Source organism: Callospermophilus lateralis, chromosome 7 (assembly GCF_048772815.1).
Source record: "Callospermophilus lateralis isolate mCalLat2 chromosome 7, mCalLat2.hap1, whole genome shotgun sequence".
Classification (NCBI taxonomy): Eukaryota; Metazoa; Chordata; class Mammalia; order Rodentia; family Sciuridae; genus Callospermophilus; species Callospermophilus lateralis.
This window is the reverse complement of record NC_135311.1, coordinates 87200613-87212522: the sequence shown is the minus strand read 5'-3', so window position 1 is coordinate 87212522 and position 11910 is coordinate 87200613. Positions and strand designations below refer to the sequence as shown.

The 11910-nt window shown below is 39.4% G+C and overlaps 1 pseudogene; it reads right to left on the bottom strand.

Moving 5' to 3' along the window:
* Positions 1-8947: 8947 nt before the first annotated feature.
* LOC143405199 (tripartite motif-containing protein 44 pseudogene) lies at positions 8948-9862 on the bottom strand (annotated as a pseudogene).
* Between the last annotated feature and the right edge of the window lie 2048 nt (positions 9863-11910).

Sequence of the window (11910 nt, the reverse complement as noted above, 5' to 3'; positions counted from 1 at the left end):
AGTCTGCCTACAGTTTCTACCTAATCTATCCATCTAATCATTTTACTTCTGAATACTCATTCATTAACACAGACTTGGGGGAACACTCATATTCAAACCATAACTCTGCTCTTGGTACCTAAAAGTTTGTGTCTAACACACAATGCAAAATGCATTTAGTTCATCTCCAAGAGTCCCATAGTTTGAACCAGCCTTGACAAAAGTCCAAGTCTGAGTTCTTTTTTTAAAATTAATTAATTAATTAATGAATTTTATTAGTTACACATGACAGTTCAATGATCTTGACATTTCATACATTTGAATCAAATGGGGTATCATTTCTCATTTTTCTGATTGTACAGGTTGCAGAATCACATTGGTCATACAATCACGTATATACATACAGCAATAATAATGTCTATTTTATTCTGCTGTCCTTCCTATCACCCCTTCCCCTCCCCTCCCCTCCCATCACTTCTCTCTATCCAATCTAATGTGACACATTTCTTTTTTTTTTTTCTCCTCACCACATCATACATGTATGACTTAAGGCAAACTCTTGGCTATGAGCCCTGTAAAAATCAAAATAAAATTACAAAAATACAATGGCACAGAGTAAATAGTCCTATTCCAAAAGGGAAAAATAAGGCAGAGAAAGAAGGGATGAAACCATAACAAGAACACGGCTTGGCCAACAAGTACTACAGCCCCACATCTAGCATCTGGGGCACATGGCAATGAGATGTGCTCTCCAAAGGACTTGGGCAGTCCTACATCTTTGGCCTTGCCTGTTGCAGCACACATGGGCTCTCATTCTAGTTCTTTCTGTAGCCAGCAGATTTCTTTGGCAGACAGTCCATATTACTGGCATATTTTTGTTCCTAGGTTCTCCATTCTGGTTTTGGCTTCACCTTCATAGCTTCACACACTGCCTTCTCAGGGACAGCCTACAGGGATTTTGACCATGCTATAATTTCCCTGACCTTTCAGGCCTTCCTTTGAAATTTCAGTAGAAGTCCCCATGATCTTATAAATCCAGCATCTTGTATTCCAGCAGAACCAGCATCATATACATAACACCAAGGTCTGAGCCAGCTCAAGCGGTAGTTGAGTCCTTTTGGACCACAGCTTCAGTGGCCTCCAAGCACTTGGGTGGCTAAGCATGGTGAAACAAATTATGGGGAAACAGCTTTCTAGGCATGCGGGCAGGGTGCACCCAAGTTCTCTTAAATGAGTCTTACTTCTACACCCTTGAGTCTTCAATGGGTGTGGTCCTGATGATTCATGAGATATACTCAAGGTATATTTTCAATTATATCTGTGCAAAGTACTTAGCTTCTCTTTAGTAATGGTAATCTCTTCAAGAACCATAACCTCCTTGGGCCCAATTTTTTGTGTGCTTCTTCTATGGCTAAACGCTGAGCTTTGGGGGCTCTTCAAAGCTCTTGAGTTTTCCCAATCTTTCCTGCCTGCCCTTTGCTTCCAATTCTCATAAGACTGGCTAAAAACTGGTAGCAACACCCGTGTCACCATCTGAATGCTGTGTTGCCTTAGATTTTTCTCCACCAGATTAATTAATCCATCACCTTCAAATTCACACAAAATCTCAGGACACGGGAAAAAAGTAGACATGGTCTTTGCCAGAATGTGATACCAATTTTCCTATTCTCTTCTGATACATTATGAGCACTGTCTTTACTGTCAACATTCTTGTAAGCATTCTGTTCTTCTTACCTCCTACCAGAATCATTCAACTCTGCATTTAATATTGTAGGGATTCTCCATCCTGCATATCCAAAATTTTTCAAACTTTTCCAAAAGCCAATCCTCCAAACTTCTGAACTACATGATCAGGTTAATCACAACAACAGCCCCACTCCTGGCACTGGTTTTGGTGTTAGTCAGCTTTTTGTCACTGTGATCAAAATACTGGACAATAGGGCTGGGGTTGTGGCTCAGCGGTAGAGCGCTCACCTCACACGCGTGAGACCCTGGGTTCCATCCTCAGCACCACATAAAAATAAATAAGTGAAATAAAGGTATTGTGTCCAACTACAACTAAAAAAACTTTTTAAAAAATACTGGAGAATAAAAATTTAGAGGAGAAAAAATTTATTTGGGCTCACAATTTCAGAGGTTCAGTCCATAGCAAGACAACTCCATTGCTCTAGCCCAAGGTAAGGCAGAACATCATGGCAAAAGGGCATAGGAGAAGAGACTCCTCAGCTCATGCTTCTGCAAAGCAGAGAGAGAAGGGTGAATGGGCTGCAGGGAAGTCGAGCCCTGTCAGGGAATGTTCCCAGTGATGCACTTTTTCCAGCCAGGCCCACCTGTCTACAGTTGGGCCATTTAAACTAGGATGGACTAATGGCCTCTGAATATTCTTTCATTAATGCAGGGGCTTTGGGGAGGCACTTCATAGTCAAATAATAATAGTACCCTTTTTGGAGTCTCCAATCTCAGACAGTTTTAATAGATTTTGGTTGAACTCTTACTTTATGGAAGAGTCAAAACTCAGTAATTCAAGGAATCCAAAATGATGCAGGATAGGGCCTCTCAAAATTCAGTGAGCAAGTTCTGATTCAGTAGATCTGAGGAGACACCTGAGATTTCATATTCTAACCTGCTCAAGGTCAGAAACTGCTGATCCTGAGCCACAATATGAAGATCAAGTTCTAGGCCATGTCAACCAAAATGTGGACCACAGACCAGTGGTCGTCAGGAAAGTGTTGGTTACTGGTATTCAAGGGGTTAAATACAGAAAATGAAAGTAAACATCAGATATCGTACAGCATCTGAACAAAGTACTTTTATGTTTGTTGAATTTAATAATTAAACATTGGGATATTTATTTTGTATCTTTGTTTTTAAATTTCATCTTTTTAGAAATTTGTTTTTATGATAATGTATAAAAATATTGGTCTGTGATAGATGGGAAACACACACACATATTTGTGGATATATACATGGTATATACATAGATATATACATGGATATATACATGGTAAAGGGAGATTTCCCTTTGCCACATATTATTTGAGAATACAAGACTCAAACTCTCATTGAAGTTTAAGAAATTTGACAAACAACCATAAGCCCAAGACAAAATGTGATGGAAATCATATAAGAAACAAAGTTTTTTAAATTAATTTTTAAATTTAAAGATGACAGTGGAATGCATTTCAATTCATATTACACATATAGAGCACAAATTTTTCATATTTCTGATTGTATACAAAGTATATTGACACCAATTTGTGTCTTCATACATGTACTTTGGATAATGATGTCCATCACATTCCACCATCATTTCTAACCCCATGCCCTCTCCCTTCCCCTCCCACCCCTATCTAGAGTTCATCTATTTCTTCCATGCTCCACCTCCATATCCTACTATGAATCAGTCTCCTTATATCAGAGAAAAAAGAATTTGGTTTTGGGGGATTGGCTAACTTCACTTAGCATTATCTTCTCTAACTTCATTCATCTACCTCTAAATGCCATGATTTTATTCTCTTGTTGTTGAGTAATATTCCATTGAAATCAAGAATCAAAAAAAAAAAAAAGAATCAATAAATGGGGATGGATTCAAACTAAAAAGTTTCTTTTCTCAGCAAAAGAAACAATCTGTGAGGTCAATAGAGAGCCTACATCTTGGGAGCAAATTTTTACCCCTCACACATCAGATAGAGCAAAAATCTCTAGGGTATATAAAGAATTCAAAAAGCTAAACACCAAAAAGCCCAAATAACCCAATAAATAAATGGTCCAAGGACCTGAACAGACACTTCTCAGAAGATTATATACAATCAACCAACAAATACACGGAAAAATGTTCATCATTGTTAGCAATTAGAGAAATGCAAATCAAAACTACTCTAAGATTTCATCTCGCTTCAGTCAGAATGGCAGCTATTATGAATATAAACAACAATAAGTGTTGGTGAGGATGTGGTGAAAAAGGTATACCCATGCACTGCTGGTGGGACTGCAAATTGGTGCATCCAATATGGAAAACAATATGGCGATTACTTGGAAATTTGGGAACGGAATCATCATTTGACCCAGCTATTCCTTCTCCTCAGTCTATACTCAAAGGACTTAACACAGCATACTACAGGGACACAGCCACATCAATGTTTATAGCATCACAATTCATACTAGATAAACTGTGGAACCAACCTAGATGCCCTTCAGTAGATGAATAAAGAAACAAAGTTTTGATCATAAAGAGGAGTAGAAGTAAACTTCACATGATCATAAAATCATGTGAAGATGAAGGCAGACATCAGTGATGCAACAGAAAGCAAGAAATGCCAAAGATGGTCAGCAAGCCACCAGGAGCTAGGAGAGGGGAATGGAGATTTTCCCTCACAACCCTCATGCCTGTGATTCCAGACTTTCCTAACACCTTTATTTCAGACTTCTAATCTACACAACTCTGAGATAATATATTTCTATCGTTCAAAAAAAGTTTAGCATTTTCTAGAAGAAATATTTGAAGCAACAAATTGAAAAATCTATCTGCAAGTGGAAAAATTTTTTTAAAAATCACTGAGGAAAATTATCCTGTAATGAGAGAACAGCAATAACAATTAGAAAGATCTTTAAAAAGAAGTTGGTAAATTCTGTTATGGTATTTTACCCCACCCCACGCCCCCCCCCACACACAATTTGAAAAATGATCAGAAAGGAAAGATAGAAGAGAGCTTGTAAATTTAATCTTATGGTGTAGCATCCCCATGTTGACTGCATCTTCTTGGTTGGATGCCAGTTGCATGGTGGCAGGGAAGCTCTTGTCTAGATGAGGAAAGCAAACATGGTGCTAATAAACTAGAGGAGGGCCAGGTGTGTGTGTGTGTGTGTGTGTGTGTGTGTGTGTACACACAAAGAGGCTATTTTTTTCATATCTAGTTGTTTCTTCTTTCCTGAGTATATTGGGAAGAATAGAGGTTAAAAAAAAAAAAACAGATAAGAAGACCCACATGCTTCTCATTTAGGCATCAATATTATTGTTTAAATTTTTTTGTAAATACTTTAAGGAGGAAGATACATTATTATCTATGAACTGAATACACTTGAACATCAGTGTAAAACTTTAATACTGAGGCATTACCAGTTTTGCTTTTGGTGTGCAAAATTAATTAGGCTGAAGTAATTATAGAAAAAGTCAAATGTTTGCTTTCTTCAATAACATATTGAGACCAAAAAGATGAATGGTAATGATAAGCCCATAAGGCTTTTCTTTAAGATCAAAACAAAGATTGCTGCTTCTATTTTTATTTTTTTATCCTTACTACATTTGGGTTTTATGGTTTATTTTGCTATTTCTAGTTCAGTGGAAAGTTTACCTCAAACCCAATAATTGGTTAAATATTTAATACTTTAGCTGGTCATGGTGGTGCACACCTGTAATCCCCATGGCTTGGGAGGCTAAGGCAGGAGGATAGCAAGTTCAAAGCCAGCCTCAGCAAAAGCAAGGCACTAAGCAACTCAGTGAGACTGCGTCTCTAAATAAAATACAAAATAGGACTGGGGATGTGGCTCAGTGGTTGAGTGCCCCTGAGTTCAATCTCTGGTACCACCCTTGCCACAGCAAAAAAAAAAAAAAAAAGTTAATATTTTAGATATCAAAGTAAAGTTTACTGAGGAGGAATAGATTTCTTCTCAAATGATCTTTTTTTTGAGGGGAATGGGAGATACATTTCAAACTAAGTTTCAGTGAACTCTCTGCTCAGAGAGGAATGTGTGGGTATTTTCTTCTTAATGCAAAATCTTATCTCCTGATTATAACTTTAATAAATAAAGGTAGTGCATAATAAAAAAGTAAAAAAAAAAAAAAACAAGGCCTAGTCTGAGATCTGCAGTCACCAGTCAACCAGCCATATGGAGGCCAATAGGACTAAAGGTGCTGTCTGTAATTTGTGATGGGAACACTAATAATATATTTATAAATAATAGTGATGGAAGAATGAAGTTACCAAAAATAAGAGCTTGGTTAAGTGTGGCTTTTTCCCCCTCACTATGGGAACTTAACCAAGTAGAATTCTACCACTGAGCCACATCACCAACCATTTTTATTTACTTTTTACATTTTGAGACCCAGTCTCAATAGGTTGCTGAATTTGGCCTTTAACTTGCTATCCTCCTGCTTCAGTCTTCCAAATTGCTAGGATTATGGGCAAGCACCACTGCACCTGGCATGTTTTTTTTTTTTTTTTCCTTTCCCCTTTCAACTTTGAAAATATGCAAAGCAAAAGGGGGGGAGGGGTGAGAGGCGACAGAGGAAAGGGAGGGGATTGTAATGGAATGTTAGCATTGGAATAGTGGGAAGAACAGAGGGGTTAGAATTAGAATACATCATAGTTTATTGCTGGGCACAGAGATATTAGAGAAGGACACTTATTCTCTTTGTACATCATTTTCTTATCTGTGTTATATTAAAACAATATAACTGCATGAGAAGTGCCTTTGTAAACTGTCATGCAGTGTAAAAATTCCAGTTATCATTATTCACACTCCCAGAGAGAACTAGGTGACAAACTTCTGCCCTAAGAAAGGTGGGTTAGATGCTTTGTCTTATCACAAACCCCCCATCACTCAGCCATGGATGAACAATTGGGCCACTTTGGGATAAAGATTCACCAAAGCTTCCAAAGTGGAGAAATTTGTCATCAATGAAATGACCATACACATCAAGCCATGTTTCTTGGGATCTTAGGTAAATGACTGAACAGATATTGACAGCATGACTACTCATTGTTCATTCCCAGAAAAAAATTGTCTACGAGATATTTTTGGACAATAGCTGAGAATGTTGGAAAAATTGCTTGAGTCCCTTCCTCTGTGTGCAGAACTCACACAGAGAGTGATGTAGGCCAGAAATTGACAAATGTTGCCAAATGCCCACACAGCGGAGGAAACACTCTCTTCTCCCCTCCTCTCTGAGCCTGTTTCCCACCCTCCTGCCACACACTGATTTATCAGAAGGCTCAGGATGCATACACTTGTTAGGATGCTCAACTTTCCTGATTTTGCCAACTTTATACCAAAGTGCTGATTTAAAATGCCATCTAATCTAGATATCTATAGTTAATGATATCAGGAAAGTTTTTAAGACTCCTGAAATAAACTTTTTTTCTCCATACCATCTCTTTTCCCCTCTAAATTATAAACACCAAGGAGCTACAGACTATATAGATCATGTTAATCAAGATATCTCCATTGCCTAAAACAGTGCCTGACATATCATAGATTTTAAAGAACCAAAGTTGTTCATAAGCAGATCAATGAAGAAGGTGGCAAAGGATTTAATTACTGGATTTGAAATCTGGCTCCACCCATTCCTTAAGAGATACTAAGCAAGGATTACTTTTAAAATATAGCCTCCCTAATTCTCAGTATTATCTGAAATATGGGTAAAATAATTACATTTTTTAGGATTGCTAGTACAATCAGATGAATTTCTCTTTTTTTGCAAAGCACTTTGGCACAGGACCGAACTTGATCCCCTCTTCCCCCCCATGTCAAACACTTCAAAATGATATATAAGGACTGTCAATATTCATTCTCACATTTTATTTCAAACATCATTTGTTGTTGACATGTGAAGCTATCTGTACCCAGTCTACTGTCCACATTAAGGTGATTTTACTTTCAACCTTGGTGTTAACTTGACTTTATTATCACAGAAATTCTTCCCAGAAAGATGAAGCTGCAAGTAACTATCGTTTATTTCAGAACCTCCTGAGTTTGTCTTTAAAATCTATTTGTTCTCATTAAGTAAATAACCTCCTCTCAGAACAATAGATCTTGCAGCTGGGTTCATAAAATGATGGTTTACTCCTCAAAGACTCTTCCAAATCCTGCCCTTACTGTGTCCATTAGTCTTATTATATTATAAACTTGGTTCAGTACCAAGCAGATCACACCACTGAAAGTCATGGCATGCCTTAAAGTAGGTCCGACAGTCTTAAAAACAGTGTTTTTCAAATCTTCTTCTCTCCTGCAAGATGAAACTAGGATGATGTTGAGGTAGTAAGTGGCTTCCCTGGATGCAGTAAGTCTCTGCTTGATTTAACGGGAATTTGTTCTGGTTTCTTAAGATAGTTTGCAGTTGACAGTCTCTGCTGACAAAATTATTATCCAGGTGAGTATAATGAATTACTTGTTATTTCCTGAAGATGTCATTTTTTAAAAAAATTTCAACTTTTAATCAGATTTCTTTGATCATCTTTTCTGCACCCCACCAAATTATTTCCTTTCCACCACCTCTTCATTGTTTTTTTTTTCATTTCCACAGCACTGAATTATGAATCTGAAGTCCTGAATGACTTCATATGCTAAAAATATCTGTCCTTTTTTTTTTTTTTTTTTTAGCTTTTAACTCTTTCTCCAATCTCATTTTCAGGTCATCCATCCTAATTCACGGCATCACATTTTCACAAAGGTAGAACTGGACTATTGGAGACTGTGGACATGAGTCAGTAAAGCCCTACTTTGTCTTGTTTGTTTCATGCTTCAGTGTGAACAAAGTCGAGTTTTTGTTTGCAGCTAGGCAAAAAACCTCTAACTTCCTTTCATGATTATTTCAGATCACTAATGAAGTATTACTGTTGACTTACACAACATTATAGGGGCTCGCTTTCCTGAGTAAGTTCAAAGCAGCCATTGAGGGGTTACCTGAAGGGCCCTTCTTAGTTGCTCCTGGTTGATCAAAGGGGCTCGCTCTTTGACTTATTGCAACAAGAGAATGAGAAGTACAGAGTAAGCATAAAACTGGTCACTCCTTGGAGACATATGTGCCTGCTGTGGATCTGGAGGTATATCCGGTGGGAGTACATTTGTTGCTGGGCAGTCTTCACAGAAGTCAGAAGCCCATTACATCTACACAAGGGAAGGGGTTATTTTCCACTCTGATGGCAAGCCTTGGTGTGCTCTCTTATCCACTGGCACCACTGGGTCCTTCCTAAGCACACCCTGCCCTTGGCTTAGCTGATTTGTTAGAGGTACCAAGTTGTTCCTTGGTCTGGGGCATCTGAGTCCTCTGCTTATCCATACGGGACTGAAGCTCTGCCAGTATCTCAGTGAGATGATCTCTGTCCATTTCTTCCTGGATATCCACTAGATGAACAGCTTTATGCTCCTCTTCAGCAAGCACTTGCTGAACTTTCTTAAATTCTTTTTGTATGAACTCCTTCATCTCTTTCTGAGTTACTTTAGGATCTGAACTCTTGAGCTTTAACTTTTCCACCAACTCTATAATGGCTGCCTTCACTCGAGTGGAGTCTTTGCTTATTAGTTCTTCAAAGGCTTCATCTAAGGTGTAAAGCTGGTGACCCTGCTGAGTCCCAAGGACACAGATGATGGGCCTGTCTTTCTGGGAGTAGGGGCTCAAATCGAGCCCTGGGTCTGCATACTTCCTCTTGGACGTTCTCTTTTCTTCCAGCGCTCTTTTTGGGTCCAATTTGCTTTCTGCCTTCGTTTCTCTTTCCGACACGGACCTTCCTGGGATGTCTTCCTCCATCATCTCGCTTTCTGGCTCACTGTCCTCCTCTTCACTCTCCTCACCGGTCTCGCTCCCCCCTTCCGAGTCACTGTCCTCCAAGGCGCTTTCTAGCTCCTGCCGCGGCTCCACCTTGACCTTGATCTCTCCCTTCCCGGCGCTCTCCCCGCCGGCTCGCGAGGTCCTGGCCTGGAGGCCCTGCGTGTTCTTGACCAGGTGGTGACTGGGGAACCTCCACTTGTGCTCGTCGGCGTGGGGGGTGCAGTAGTAGAAGCCGCATTCTCGGCACACTTCGTCGGCCCGCGGAGACTGGTGGGGTTCGCACTGGTCACACGTGCCATCGTGCACCTCGTAGGCCGCGCACACTCTGGTGACCATGTGGGTGTCGTGATGTGGTCGAGGTCTCCGGGGCTCGCCGCTGCCCCTTGGCGAGGCCTCTTCGCTTCCCCTCTCCGGGCGCCGGGATCCGCGCCGCAGGAGTGGCCGCCTGGCTGGGGAGCGCGGCTCTGGGAAGCTGGACCTGGGGCTGCAGCAGCCCCCGCCGGGCAGCGAGCACTGGGCCTCCTCGTCGCTGGGGGTACTGGCGCCGAGCTCCGCTGGACTCGTGTTGACGTCATACTTTTTAACATTCTGAATTCTAAGCTTTTTCACAATAAACTTCTCTCCCTCCCTCCCTCCCTCCCTCTCTTTCTTAGTATTATCTACTTTAACCTTTAACACTCAAACTAAATATTGCTTCTTTCACGAAATGTTTAATGAGACACGGTAACAACATAGATCACACACGTTTCTGTGTTTTGATGTTTAGAAGAAGCTTGCTATAGAATTCTATTGTTTTCTCATTGCCTGGTAATGCATTTTTCTTTTCCTAAGACAGTACACTCCTTGAAGGTAGGGACTGTGGCTTATCTATTTCATCATTAAGGTCTTAAATAGTGAAAAGAAATTTTTTTAAAAAAACCTATACTAGTTGATCGATAATTTATTTGCTGAATGATGAGTGAAAAACATTTAACTTAGCTATTTAAAGGAAGACAACAGATTTAAAAATATGAAATTAAGAAACGTCTATAGGAAGCTGGGTGGGTGGCGCACACCTGTAATCCCAGTGGTTTGGGAGGCTGAGGCAGGAGGAAAGCAAGTTCAAAGCCAGTCTCAGCAAAAGCAAGGCACTAAGCAACTCAGTGAGACCCTGTCTCTAAATAAAATACAAAATAGGGCTGGGGATGTGGCTCAGTGGTTGAATGCCCCTGAGTTCAATCCCTGGCCAAAAAAAGAAAAAGAAAAGAAAAAAAAGAAAAAGAAACTTCTATAGGAAAGCATAGGGGAAACACATCAGGACATTGAAATGGTCAAAGATATTTTTGGACAAGACTCTAAAAACACAGGAAACAAAGGCAAAAATTGACAAATGAGATTATATTTAAAAGCTTCTGCACGGCAATGGAAGCAATCAACAGAGTGAAGAGACAACCTATAGAATGGGAGAAAATATTTGGAAAGTATGTATCTGATAAGGAGTTAAGATACAGAATGTATTTAGAACTCCAAAAACTCAATAGCATGTACACACACATACACACACACACACACATCTGATTTGATCACAGGAAGACATACAAATGGCTAAGAGGTCTATAAAAAAAATTCTCAAAGACAAGGATCATTAGATTAATGCAAATGAGGGAACCACAGTGAGATATCACCTCACCCCAGTAGGAATGGCTATTATCAAAAAGATTAAAGATAATAAGAGCTGGTAAGGATGTGGAAAAAAGGGAACGCTTGCATAGTGTTGGTGGGAATGTAAATTAGTATAGCTATTAGGTAAAACAATGTGGAAGTTCCTCAAAAAAATAAAAATTGACACCACATGATCCAATAATTGCACTCTTGGGAATATATTCAAAGGAAATTATATCAGTATGCTGAAGAGACATTCACACTCCCATGTTCACTTAGCACTAATTATAATAGCTAAGAAATGGAAACAACAGAAATGTTCATTATGGGGGAATGGACAAAGGAGATGTTGTACAGATACACAATGGAATACTATTCTACCATAAAAAGAATAAAAACCTGTCATTTGTGAAAACATAGATGGAATGGAAATAATTATGTTAAATGAAATAAGTGAGGCACAGAAAGACAAGTAGCACATGCTCTCATTCATATGTGGAATCTAAAAATGTTGATCTCATAGAGGTTGAAAGCAGAGTGGCAGTGACAAGAGGCAGGGGAGAAAAGGTGGCAGGAAGACAAGGGCAAAAGTTGTCAACGGGTGCAAAGCTAGAGTGAGTTAGTGGCACGAAGTTCAGGTAGGCTATTGCATAATAGGTGACTATAGATAACAACAATATACTGTGAATTTTTAAAGAACTAGGAGAAAGGACTTTAAAAAAGTTTTCATCATAAAGAAGCGA